Here is a 14,516-nt window from a genome sequence, read left to right as displayed (position 1 = left end):
AGTTACTAAGCAAGGCAATATCATCAGCGAATCGCAAGTTACTAAGGTATTCTCCATTAACTTTTATCCCCAATTCTTCCCAATCCAGGTCTCTGAATACCTCCTGTAAACACGCTGTGAATAGCATTGGAGATATCGTATCTCCCTGCCTGACGCCTTTCTTTATTGGGATTTTGTTGCTTGCTTTATGGAGGACTACGGTGGCTGTGGAGCCGCTACAGATATCTTCCAGTATTTTTACATATGGCTCATCTACACCCTGATTCCGTAATGCCTCCATGACTGCTGAGGTTTCGACTGAATCAAACGCTTTCTCGTAATCAATGAAAGCTATATACAACGGTTGCTTATATTCTGCACATTTCTCTATCACTTGATTGATAGTGTGAATATGGTCTATTGTTGAGTAGCCTTTACGGAATCCTGCCTGGTCCTTTGGTTGACAGAAGTCTAAGGTGTTCCTGACTCTATTTGCAATTACCTTAGTAAATACTTTGTAGGCAACGGACAGTAAGCTGATCGGTCTATAATTTTTCAAGTCTTTGGCGCCCCTTTCTTATGGATTAGGATTATGTTAGCGTTCTTCCAAGATTCCGGTACGCTCGATGTCATGAGGCATTGCGTATACAGGGTGGCCAGTTTCTCTAGAACAATCTTTCCACCATCCTTCAACAAATCTGCTGTTACCTGATCCTCCCCAGCTGCCTTCCCTCTTTGCATATCTCCTAAGGCTTTCTTTACTTCTTCCGGCGTTACCTTCGGGATTTCGAATTCCTCTAGACTATTTTCTCTTCCATTATCGTCGTGGGTGCCACTGGTACTGTATAAATCTCTATAGAACCCCTCAGCCACTTGAACTATCTCATCCATATTAGTAATGATATTGCCGGCTTTGTCTCTTAACGCATACATTTGATTCTTGCCAATTCCTAGTTTCTTCTTCACAGTTTTTAGGCTTCCTCCGCTCCTGAGAGCATGTTCAATTTGACTTCCCGGTTCTCCAAAGCCAATTACATCCTTTGTGGTGTTTTAAACTTCCCGGACATTAACTGGAAGAACTCGACCGCATCCTCATGATTATCCAAACACTTCCTTTAGTTACCCCGTTGTTCAACCTTACTCAGACTGTCCACTCGCCCAATTGGGGCTATAACATACTGGATCTTGTTTTGCACTCAAACCCTGACATAATTTTATCAGTGTCCCTTCCCATGGCACTAAGTGATCACAAAGCCGTAACATTCCACGTATCATTTCCCTTTAAAAAAACAGCCAATAAAAATATTTCAGGAGCTACAACAAGGCCAACTTTTCTGCGATTAACTCCGAACTAGAATGTTTCTATGAATGTTTTCGTCAATCTGCTTCTTCCGGATCAGTTAACAGTAACTGGTTGCTGTTCAAACAAGAAATTCAAAATTTAATTGACAAACACGTCCCTCTGATTCACACTCGAGGCGATGCAGGCCAGCCCTGGTATTCCAACTCGCTAAAGGGACTATCGCGCAAGAGAAAAAGATTGTATCGTGTCGCTCAGAAATCGTACTCGCCATCTAAATGGAAGAAATAGTCGGATTGCCTGCGCGAATGTGCCCGTCTTTTGAGGCACTCGAAACGCGAATTTCATTATGAGGACCTAAAAATATCGTTAGTGTTAACCCTAAAAAAATTTTGGAGGATCCTAAAATCAAAGAATCAATCCCATTAAATTGCGCTTGTTTATACAGACGGCTCGAACGTTCCGCTTCATCAGCGGGCTAATGTAATGGACTCCTATTTCTCGTTTGTTTTCACCTCCGAACCTGTTCATGATATACCGGCTCTGCCTAGACCAAATTTTGGTGCAATGCCGCCGGTCGTCATCATAGTTGAAGGCATTTCGTGTCTCATTAACAAATTAAAATTTCGCGTGCTCCGAGACCTGACAATATTCCTGCAAAGTTCCTTCAAAGTACTAAGGACGTGTCGAGTCGCATCTTGAAGATAGTTTTTGCGCAGTCCCTTTTAGAAGGTGAAATTCCGCATGACTGGAAGACTGCGAAAGTAACCCCGGTTTTCAAAAAGAGCAACCGCTCTGACCCGTCAAATTATCGGCCTATATCGCTGACATGCGTTGCGTGCAAACTAATCGAACACATCATGTATTCCCACGTCGCCAGTCATCTCGATAATAATTCTTTCTTTTTCCGCAAGCAGCACGGCTTTTGCCCCGGGTTATCATGTGAGCCACAATTATTCGAATTCACTACATACCTTAACTTGAACTTGGATTAGTCTTTTCAGACCGACGTCATCTACATCGATTTTTCAAAGGCATTTGATCGTGTTGCTCATCGTCGTCTCATGGCCAAACTCAGTTGTCTTAATCTTGGCCCGCTTACCTTGTCAGGGATCAAAAGCTTTCTAACAGCGCGATCTCAGTTCACAGTAATTGGCAGTAAGCTTTCAACAGCAGCACAAGTAGTATCCGGCGTCCCTCAGGGATAAGTTCTTGGCCCGCTTCTCTTTCTTATCTTCACAAATGACTTGCACCTAGAATAACGTCATCTATTCGCCTCTTTTGTTGGGCTGCTGAGCACGAGGTCGCGGGATCGAATTATGGCCACGGCGGCCGCATATCGATGGGGGCGAAATGCGAAAACACCCATGTGCTTAGATTTAGGTGCACGTTAAAGGACTCCAGATGGTCAAAATTTCCAGAGTCCTCCACTACGGCGTGCCTCATAATCACAAAGTGGTTTTGGCACATAAAACCCCAAATATTATTATTAATATTATTCACCTCTTTGCTGATTATTGCGTTGTATATCGTCGGATCTCAAACAGTAGTGATCAATCATTACTACAACACGACCTAAATCTAATTCAAACGTGGTGCTCGCGCTGGCTCATAGAGCCTAGTACCTTAAAGTGCAAATGCATGGTTGTTTCACGCAAGAAAACCAATCTGATTTTTCAGTATTCCCATAATTCGACAGCTTTATCACATGCTAGCTCTTAACGATATCTTGGCGTCCTCATCAACAGTAAACTTAAATGGTCAGAGCATATCTCGGATGTTGTAACTGATACCTCAAGGTCGCGAGGTTACTTAAAAAGCACACTACGTCTGTCCCCCCCTCACCCCTCCTCCCCGGAAATCAGGAAAGTCGCCTACGAAACCTTCGTTAGGAGCAAACTCGAATATGTCTCTCCCATTTGGAGCCCTTATCAAGATTATTTAATTACCTCTCTCGAGTCGGTCCAAAATCGTGCTTTACGATTTATTTCATCTAATTATAGTACAGACGTCAGCGTAACCCACAATAGATCAACTCTTGAACTACCCTCTTTAGCAGTAAGACGCAGAATCTCACGTCTCAGCCTATTCCATAAGCAATATCCCAACTTTTCTAACATGCATGGTACACTGTTACTGCCACCCGCTCGAACTTCTCGCCGCCTGTTCAACTCCAACAGCGTCCAACGCCTTCATGGTTCGACTCTTGCACTCAACAAATCGTTTCTTCCCGCAGCCACTGATGACTGAAATTGCCTTCCCGAAGCAGTTGCTCATGTGAGAAATCCAGAAAAATTCAGGCAGTCCTTAACTGAGCTTTTTCTTAAATAACTTGAACTAGGCATTTTTTGTTTTCTCACACCACTTTTACGACACAGGGGTTGTCCAATAGAAGATATTCATTTACATTATGCTTTGTACACTTTGTCATGTATTTCAATGTCCTGTTGGGTGTCAATTTTTTATTACAAAGTATATCTTCGTTTCTTAGCTTATTCCTAATTACTTGCTCCATCCCATCCTTCTACGGAAGGATGTGTGTTCTACCTTTTCGTTTTTGCCTTGTGTTTTCCACTGCTCCTTACTGTATCCTTTTTGTGTGTGTTTGTGCGCGCGCTCTGTACTTTTAACGTAGTTGATTCATTGCTGTTTAGCATTCGCTCCTTTATATGTTATTTCAATACTGTTTCCCTCCCCCCTCATGTAATGCCCTGTTAAGGGTCCTTAAGGGTTAATAAATGATGATGTATAAATGATTGCGTCGCCATCACACTTTCGCTATGTTCCATCCGTTCTCATACTGTCACTGTTCTGTGGACGTGGTTGTGCCATCGGCGTCACTTCCGTCTCGTCAAGTGATTCTCGCCATGCAGTCCTCACTCCATTGTCATCGCCCCATCGTGGTCATAAATGCTTCGTCATACAGTCATGCTCATATCATCGTCGTCATATTTCGTCGCCATTGCATTATGTAAGTGTTCTACAACTGTCATCATTGCGTCGTTGTCTTCCATTCGTCGGATGCATACATTGTCATTCGTCGTCGTAATGCTGTCGCGGTCGTTACATGGCTCTCATGCTCACTTCGACATCTGACTCATGTCATGCCGTATCCGAGCGATGTTTTACCATCACTATCACTTCAGTAACATTATGTCATGTTCGCCAGCGCGCCGTCGCTAAGCATTGACGTTATTTGTTCTTCGTTGCTGTTGTCACTCAATAATAATTATGCCACAGTTGTCATGGCATTCTCGTGATTGCGTCGCCGTCGGAAGTTGCCATCATGCATCAGTTGTCGCCCCATCAACGTCATGCTGTCGTGGCCGTGCCATCATGGTCATTCATTTTGTGTCGCCATACCCTCGCAGTCACGCTGTCGTCATACGCTCGTAGTCATCCACTGTCCTCGTGGCGTCGCCTTCACGCTGTCGCGATTATACTATTTTCAGAATTTAGAAAAAGCCTCATTGTGATCATGCCATAGTCATTAAGCCGGCTTTTCGTTTTATCAACACCATTCATATTTGTAATTCTATCGTCGTCACTGCTTCGGTGTGATACAGTCGTCGTCACGTTGCCATGCCGCTACGTGATATCGGCAAGTGAGTGCCGAGCAAAGGGCGATAAGGTGAAGCTATGATACATAAAGCTCAAGCAACAAAATTCTCAGAATGATCAATACAGATACTAAAGGAACATTATTTCAGATATACCGTGCGCCGCTACATTGCTCGAATGCCAATTGCTTCACCATCGATAGTCATCGTGTGATGCTTCCTTCCCTAATTTCTTTATTTAGTTAAACGGCGTCGCTTTACAATACCTTTTATTCGCGTTTGCTTTGCCTGAGAAATTGCAGTATTGTCCAAAACAAGAAAGGGACTGACAGATGGAATAGCGCACTATCGTATAAAATTTGTAAACAGGGATAAGGTGCCTAGAAAGGCTGGCAAACGTTTCGATAGGATCTTCGCCAAAGGCGGCCTCGTCACCCTCGGCATGTTAGTTTTAAAGGGTTAGTGCAGTAATGTCGCGTGCTTTTGTCGTCGGTGGCGGTTGGTTATGAAGAGAGAGACCTCAGAGGTAATGAGCGCTGTCGCCTGACGTCTATTAGCGTCGTTACCAAGACGACGGGACAAGAGCGGCAGAGTGGGAAGGCGGGGCGAAAAGAAAATGAAAAGGAGAGAGAAAAAATGGGGGGACACCAGGAGAAAAAGGGGGGGAGAGAAAGAACAAGAAAAAAAAGGAAGTGGGGAAGCTAGAGGTTATGGAGCATTCAGAGATGTCGTTGGCGGCATGTTTTTGTGGCATTAGAAGAGCCGGTCAGGTGGTCAGTGCGGGAGTAACACAAAAGATCCCCCCCCCCAAAATATACCATGAATTGCAAGCGTTACTTGAGTAGCATGGCAGCATTGCGTCGAGTAATTTTTAAGTAGGTGAGATGGCGACAAGGAGTCTGGGATGTAATGTATGGCGTATTGTTGTGTTCATATAGGAGGTTGTGGCGAAGTACTGCACCAGGGTGGCCAATCCTGCTCTGGTGAGGGAGTGCGTTACCCGTTCTGGTCACCGGGATCAGGCCAGACTCCAGGCCTGTTTGTGCAATTTTATCAACACGCGGATTTTCTTTTTGATCCGGTGGAAAATTGCCGGCACTGCAATTCGAACCACGGACCTCTTGCACGCGAGGCGGGCGTTCTACCTCTACGCCACCGCTGCTAATTTCTGTTCTCTTCCGAGACTGTTAAGCATTACTGCAGAAAACTAAAGTAATGCTTAACAGTCTCGGAAGAGAACAACAGTTTACAATGAGCAGCGAGGCACTGGAAGTCGTAAGGGAATACATCTACTTAGGGAAGGTAGTGACGGCGGATCCGGATCATGAGACGGAAATAATCAGAAGAATAATGGGCTGGGGTGCGTTTGGCAGGCATTTTCAGATCGTGAACAGCAGGTTGCCATTATCCCTCAAGGGAAAAGCATACAATAGCTGTGCCTTACCAGTACTCACATACGGTGCAGAAACCTGGAGGCTTACGAAAAGGGTTCTACTCAAATTGAGGACGACGCAACGAGCTATGGAAAGAAGAATGATAGGTGTAACGTTAAAGGATAAGAAAAGAGCAGATTGGGTGAGGGAACAAACGCGAGTTAATGACATCTTAGTGGAAATGAAGAAAAAGACATGGGCATGGGCAGGACATGTAATGAGGAGGGAAGATAACCGATGGCCATTAAGGGTTACGGACTGGATCCCAAGGGAAGGGAAGCGTAGCAGGGGGCGGCAGAAAGTTAGGTGGGCTGATGAGATTAAGAAGTTTGCAGGCACGGCATGGCCACGATTAGTACATGACCGGGGTTGTTGGAGAAGTATGGGAGAGGCCTTTGCCCTGCAGTGGGCGTAATCAGGCTGATGATGATGATGATGATGATGATGATGATGATGATGATGATGATGATGATGGTGGTGGTGGTGGTATGGCGTATCTAGAAGGCAGCGGCGTGGTCTTTCAAGGGACGTTAGCCCCAGTGGCTCAACGTAGGTGTTGTTACGGCGGTATAGAGAAATGTAGATACCCTCTGTGGCTGAGGCGCCGAAAAAGGTATACGGACGTCTGGGACTTCGGAGTGTCTTGGTGAGGGTGTTTAAACAAACAAATATTAAAAACAGACAAAAAGAAAGAAATGACAGGGGGAACCGAAACCGGTATAACAAATAGGAATTTTAACGTTGGTGTACAGGGCTGTGACGTCCGGTGTTGCGAGAATTTGGTTGTGGGGTAGTGTGCCTTTCGTGTTTAATGTCCTCTAATTCTCAGCAGGGTGGGCGTATCTTGTACAAATGACGGAAGTGCTTTTGACAAGTCACCAAGGAAGTCGTTGAGGAATGTGGAGTTGCTCTCAATCAAGTGGAGTTTGATACTACAAGCGACCTGGGATAATAGCGGTGTATAGTTCAGTGGATGGAACTTTAGGAATTTTAGAAACGCCTGGCAGTTTTGGTACGTTGTTTAAGAAATTTTTATTCTGACGGTGTTATCAATTCATCAGCCAAAAGTGTTTTCAGCCTGTTGATAATTGTCACTGTGTAGGATAATGTCGGATCGTTATCTAGCTTACGGTAATGTTCTGGATTGTTTAGTTGTCTGTAAGCCTCGTGTTGTATTTTTCTACTGGCGAAATAACTCTACTTCCTCCCTTATCTACTTCCTTAATAATAATGTCACACCGGCAACTAAGAATTGAAATGATATGACTCTCCAACTCAGTTATGTTTTTAGGTTGCTTAGATGTCTTGGATTAGCTTATAATTTCTTTACTGACAATTTTAAGGTGTATGTCAAGCTCTGTGGCTTGTTCTGGTTCGAAAGTCCAAGAGGATCGCGCTCCAAGTGGTGCCATCCTGGTGTCTGGTGTGTCTGCAAAAAAGTGTCTGATCCGCATTCGTCGCGAAAATACTGCGAGGTCCATGTGAACTTCAAGTTCATTTATTGTGTTGTTCGTAGGGCTAAAGTTTCGGCCCTTGCTAAGTACGCCTATCTCTTTTTTACCTAATGTTTTTCAAATGTATACAACATTGGAGCGGTTTAATTTCGTTAAAGTTTCCATCAGGTCTGGTACTTCTAAACTCAAGGTCCCTCTTGTCGGCGTGTGGTGACTGTTTGCCTGGAAGGTCGTCTTTTGATCAAATTTTGCTTTTTTCCTTTGTATTTGAACGAATTTTCTAGACTGTATTTCGTCGTAATGCTCTAAATTTTCCTGCTCATCTGGTGTCAAAGCTATGTTCAGACGTGTGTGGCTAAAACTATCAATTTGTTCTTCACAGTGTTCCTTGAGGATACTCAAAAGTGAAAGTGAGGCTTTGTGCAATGTTGTTTGCCAGTTTGCAGGTTGCTGTAGTAGGAGTGTTCCTAGAGCTGGTACAGCCTTCAGTGTCAGACCTTTAGGGATTATATTTGTCTGTGCAGATTATGTAGGTTTTCAGGTGGGAGGTGTAGCTCGCATACTTTTTGGTCAGTTTTCCATCCTGTAGGAACTCAGTGCTTTGTGGCAGAGAAGTGTTATTGATTTGCCATGTCTGTCATATATTTATCATTTGTAAGGCGTGGTGTGTAGTGGAAGGCGTGGAGAGTGGGAAGCCGGGGAATAGAAAAATGAAAATGAGAGCGAAAAAAAATGGGAGGGGACACCAAGAAGAAAGAAAAGGGGGGGAGGGTGTCTGCGCGTCCATTCGATGTTTTACTACATAGGCATGTGTGATTCGCAAGCTATGGATAAGATATGTTTATTTTCGTTTTTTATAAAACACGCACATCGCTTTTCTGTCCAAAGGAAGACTTCCAAACACCTACCTACCCACGTGATTGATGCGTAGTATTTGTAACTTAATATTTGCACTCTTTATAGAGTAGGTTTAAAATTTAGTGTTTGTGTAAGTAAATATTTAGGCACCATACGAAGGAAAAGCGCCGAGCAGTGCAGACGTGGAAGCATCGGCTCCGTTTTTTCCATGCTGCAGTCGCCAATTTTGAGAGTACAACAAAACGAAGCATACCACTGGATCCACGACGCGACGGCGAATCGACTGACACCAAGATTCAAGGTGGGGCTCCTATTTTCACAATTTTATGGAACCTTTCCTGCTCCTAGACGCCGACTTGAGCTTAGTGGAGCTTAGCTTAGTGAGGAGTAGGGCCTTTGTTGGGATTAGTAAGCCCACCTGCCCGCAGGCGTGGCGGATACAAGCATGGAAGATGAAGATTTTTCTGGAAATGAAAGAAACAATGTTCAGGACGACTTCGGCTGGCAAGTAGTGGCTCGCCGAAGATCACAAGCTAGCACGAAGGCTGTGGATGAGGAGAGCACATTGCCACGCATTCAGCGAGAGCATGGCGTCAAGAAAACCGCCGTCGGTGGAATGGTTAAGAATCGGGTTATCAGAGGTTCGAGAATGCCTCAGCTGCCTGAGGAGCACAGAAAGATCATTATACGGCCTCGAGGAGGGCTCAATTTGAACAAGGTGAGCACCACCACGATTGGTTCTGCAGTCATCGAGGTGTCCTGCCTAACGGAAGACGAGGCACGTAAAGATGTTGTCTGCCCAAACTTCACTAAAATATCATCGTAGTCAGCACACCTAAGCCCGAACATGCTGCGAAGTACGTAAGTCCTTCAAGATCATGGAAGCGGAATACGAGGTCAATGCATACGAAGCGCCGCCACATGCCATATGCAAAGGCGTCATCCGAAGAGTGGACATCAGAGACTCCCAAGCTATGATAACAAGAAATATCGTGCATGAACTGAACACGCTTGCGCTGGCTGCTAAGCGCATCAAGACGTCGGAATCGGTCATTGTAGATTTCGATGGACTCAAAGTGCCCAATTTTGTCAGCTATGGATCCACACTTGTGAGATGCTACCTTTACAGGAAGCAAATCGACGTCTGCTTCACCTGCAGAAGGGTCGGGCACCGCTCTGATGTCTGTCCAACACCTGACTTTGATCAATGCGAGGTTTGTGAAACTCGCAACCCAGGAGATGAACATCTGTCTGTACCTAGGTGTAAATTTTGTGACGGCGGTCACCCTGCCGGTGACAAGTTTTGTAAGAAAAGATTTCAAGTCATTTACGTCGTATGACTCCGTCGAAGAGAGCGCAACAGGACTCGGTCGTCAACAAGAGCGTAGTCGGAGGCGCAACAGCTGGCGTCGAACGATCGCCCGGCGGACAGGGAGCAGTCACGCTCCAGGAGTCGCACCAGATCCAGGCATCGTTCACTATGCAGGGAGAGAAGGCGCTCCAAGTCAAGGGAAGCGCAGGTGCGCTTCGTGCAAAGAGATTCAATATCTGGCGAGAAGACGACGCCAGGAACCACCTGGGCTGACAAAGTCAAAGGTATGGCGAGGGTTGCTGGGGGCGCCTCGGCGGCTGTGGGTGATGACAATGATGCCGGAATAGAGAAATTAATTAAAGAAGTAGCATCTTTAAAAAAAACGAATGAAGAATTGACCAGGCAGGTAGTAGAGCTTCGTAAAAAAGAGCAGTCAAGCCCTGATAGAGTAAAGATAGACATGTGAGCAAAAGCAACGATCCAGGGGAATCCAGCTCCCCTGCCCCTATATAGAGAGTGGTGAGTTCCGAGGGTGATTCAATCTTCTCAGCCCTCAGTGAAATAAAAGAGGCAATTAAAGCGGTAAGGGAGACAGTGGAAACGATCAACATTAAAGTGGAAAAATTGTGGAAATGGAAGCTAACGGCGGAGAAAAGACTTAGGAAAATGGAGGCGCGAGGGGATGACGGCGATGAGTATCTGCCATCGGAGGCGGATAGTATAAAGTCCATTCCTGGATTGTCGGGGGCCATCACAAAGAGGAAAATAGCAGTAGTAGAAATGCAGCCTCACCTAATAACAATGGACAGTAATCATGGTTTTAACGTCTGGCAATAGAATTGTCGTGCGTTCCAACACAAAAATCAGCACTGCGACAGGTGATCAGGTCATCTGAGGCCAGGCCAAAGGTAATTATGCTGCAGGAAACCTTAGCGGACCAAATTATGCTCACTGGATACAAATTTGTATGTAGAGACAAAAAGATGGGGAGGGGGTTGGCGACCCTCATTGACAAAAAGTTGCCATATATTGAGCATGATATTCACCTTAGACATTCCAGGTTTGAATTTATTCTAGTTGAGATTATACTTAAAAGGAACAGAGGTAAGACGCAAAGCATTTTCTGCTTGAATATTTACAGCAGTCATAACAACATGAGACAGAGGTTTAGAGCACGCTTCGACAAGGTGCTTTCGGTTCCCAAAATCTCCCCGCTCATTATTGGAGGGGAGTTAAAGCTCCCTATCACACATGGGGATACACTTGGAACACAAAGAAGGGAGAGGAGCTATGGAGTCTTGCCATGCATCTGGGGTTATGCTTGATTACTGATCCGGCGTATCCCACCCATTCTGGCACGTCCACAAGCAGGGACTCCACGCCAGATCTTACTTTTGTCAACAATTCAAGAGGAGCTAATTGGAAAAATTCAAACTTGCATCTCGGAAGCGATCATTACATCATACACATAACCATACGCATACCGAGACAGGAAACTAGAATCTTCAAATTGACTGATTGGGATCAGTCCAGAAAAGTTAGGGCGAACAGAAGAAAAGTGGGGCCTATAGATGCCGAGCAGGAGCCCCTTCAGACATGGCTCATCCAGCTCAGAGAGGACGTCAAGGAGGCCACTAAAGAAATCAGGACAGAGGAAAACACTGAAGCTATGGACAGCAGGCTGGCGCATCTGATTGAGGCCAAACAGGCCATATTACAGAGATGGAAAACGCAACGACTTAACAGGAGGCCAAGGAAAAAAAAATAGCGCAATTAAACAGAGAAATTTATGATCATTCGCAAACCCTCGTGAAGCAACAGTGGGATGAGATCTGTAATTCGGCTGATGGTAGACTCAAACATGGAGGTAGCTGGAACCTCCTCAAGCACTTGCTCAACGAGAATGAAACAAGGACAAGCATGAGAACAGCTATAGCTAAGTTGGTTCATCAGGAGAGCCAAGATAAAACAGAGAGGGATATCATGGATAGTCTCGCAGCCTAACATCTCCCACTTAAACAACCAAACGAAGGAGAGCAGAGCCCCGAGTATACGGGAGGCATATGCGAAGAAGTTGACCGGGACTTCACTGAGAGTGAAGTCAGGGCGGCTCTTCACAGTCTTAATGGTAGATCGGCGGCTGGACTTAACGGAATAACTAACAAGATATTAAGAAATCTAGATGATGAATCAATCTTTTATCTAACTGAACACTTCGATGAATGTTGGAGAAAAGGTGTATACTCAGAGGAATGGAAGGTGGCCAATACTATCCTTATACCAAAGCCGGGCAAACAACTCACTCTAGACAACCTATTTCCTTAACGTCATGTCTAGGCAAAGCTATGGAACATGTCATCCTAAATCGACTCACGAAATACGTTGAGCAGAACGAGATCCTCCCATACAACTTGATCGGCTTTCATCCCGGTCTGTCAACTCAGGATGCTATGCTGCTGATCAAGCATCAACTTATACAGGCCAGCCCAGCGCATACGAAAGCTCTTTCGGGATTGGATGTGGAAAGAGCTTTTGATCGTATAAAGCATAAGGCAATACTTGACGTTCTCTAGGAGATGGGTTTAGGTAAGAGACATTTTAACATGATTAAGGACTTTCTTAGAAATAGAACTGCACAGCTCATGCTGGGTGAGCTTAAATCAGAAGCTAAGAATTTGGGAAATAGGGGCACTCCCCAAGGGGCTCTGCTCTCACCCATGCTATTCAATTTAGCAATGTCTAAGGTTGCAAGAAATCTGGAGAAAATTGAGGGTATACATTATGTGATATATACCGATTACATAACCATATGGAGTGCCAAGGGCAATGTAGGACAGACAGAGACCAGACTACAAGAAAGTTTATACGTTGTAGAGAACACACTGAAAGACATGGGGTTGAAATGCTCGGCAGCCAAATCAGAACTCTTAGTCATTAAACATCGCAGAGAAGGTCGTAAACCAAGAGGCTACATTCCGGAACATGAGCCAAGAGTGTGCTTACACACTCATGAAGGATCGGCAATCAGGCTAGTTGAAAAAAATTCAAAGTTCTCGGGCATCACATAGACGGAAACAATACTAACTATAGAACAATACAACATATCTCGAATAAAAGAGATGACGTCATTAGGTTACTGAGGAGAAAAACCAATAGACACAGAGGCTTAGGAGAAGACAGCGCTTTGAGGCTAATACATGCCTTTGCTCTCTGTCGCTTCAATTATGTGGCTGGATTATTCAAATGGAAGCAGGCAGAATTAACAAACTTTATGTCATGCTCAGGGAGCTCGTTAAAGTAGCCTTAGGGATACCCAGTAACGCTGCAACCAATAAACTCATGAGTCTAGGGGTGCACAACACAATGGAAGAAATTGCGGAGGCCCAACAGCTAGCACAACACGAAAGATTGACAAAGTCATGAGCTGGTAGGAACATATTACAGGCAATAGGTGCAGAACTGAATACATCAAAGAGCCCAACAGAGGCTGAAGTACAATTAAGGACTGAAGTTAGGAACAAGATCAGAACCAACCCTCACCCCAGAAACATGCATCCAGAATATAATGTCGAAAGGAGAAAGGCAAGAGCTAAATCACTCTTGCAGGAAATAGAGCAGCAGAACCAACTGGCAGCTATAGTTGACGCTGCCTGGGTGAAAGGTAAAGAAGCATATACAGCCATTGTATCAAATTACCAAGGGAAGGTGCAAGGCGCTCTCACTATTTTTACCAAGGACCCCATGGTGGCGGAACAAGCGGCAATTGCTCTAGCCATCAGGAGTAATAAGTGGGCCTGCATTTTACAGTGATTCGAAAACGGTGTAAAGTGTTTTGATAAAGCCTACGTAGCTGGAGTTGCAGCCAAACTTTTTGAAAACACTGTGATTATGACAACTGAAATCCGATGGTTTCCTGCGCATATGGGGAAAGTGGACGAGACTCGGGTAAACTCAATGATGTTTCTCGTGACTTGGCACGAGAACTTGCTAACCGTGGCAGTCACAACCGAGCCGTTCATCATCAAGCCACCTGTCAATACCCCAACACCCCCCGTGTCAATACCCCCCTCTCAAAAAGCATCGACCCGATGCTGCAAACAAACAAATGTAATAAAGAGAAGTACTCTTAGCAAAGAAAACAACAAAATAAGGAAGTTCGTCAGCGTCCGTAAAAGGGTTTAAGACGCACCACGTGGACTACTTCAGATCGTGCGCGGCGCCGCTGTGAATGCGAAATGCCGTCTGGCACGACCTCATAGTGCAGTGCGCCAATACGTCGGATGACCTTGTAGGGTCCGAAATATCGTCGCAGTAGTTTCTCACTGAGTCCTCGTCGGCGTATCGGGGTCCATGCCCAAACACGGTCGCCGGACTGGTACTCGACGAAGCGTCGTCGGAGGTTGTAGTCTCGGCTGTCCGTCACCCGCTGGTTCTTGATCCGCAGGCGGGCGAGCTGTCGAGCTTCTTCGGCGCGCTGGAGATAGGTAGCGACGTCAAGATTCCCTTCGTCAGTGACGTGCGGCAGCATAGCGTCGAGCGTCGTCGTCGGGTTCCTGCCGTAAACCAGCTTAAATGGCGTGATCTGTGTTGTTTCTTGCACCGCCGTGTTGTAAGCGAATG

The 14,516-nt window shown here is 45.3% G+C and overlaps 1 long non-coding RNA gene across 1 annotated transcript in view; it reads right to left on the bottom strand.

Annotated features, from left to right (window-relative positions):
• Window positions 1-14,516, bottom strand: part of LOC142589063 (uncharacterized) — a 68,526-nt gene that overhangs the window by 43,907 nt on the left and 10,103 nt on the right. The window lies entirely within an intron of this gene.

This window comes from Dermacentor variabilis, chromosome 7, assembly GCF_050947875.1.
Source record: "Dermacentor variabilis isolate Ectoservices chromosome 7, ASM5094787v1, whole genome shotgun sequence".
Classification (NCBI taxonomy): Eukaryota; Metazoa; Arthropoda; class Arachnida; order Ixodida; family Ixodidae; genus Dermacentor; species Dermacentor variabilis.
Note: the sequence above shows the minus strand (reverse complement) of the source record. Positions and strands in the feature narration are given on the sequence as shown.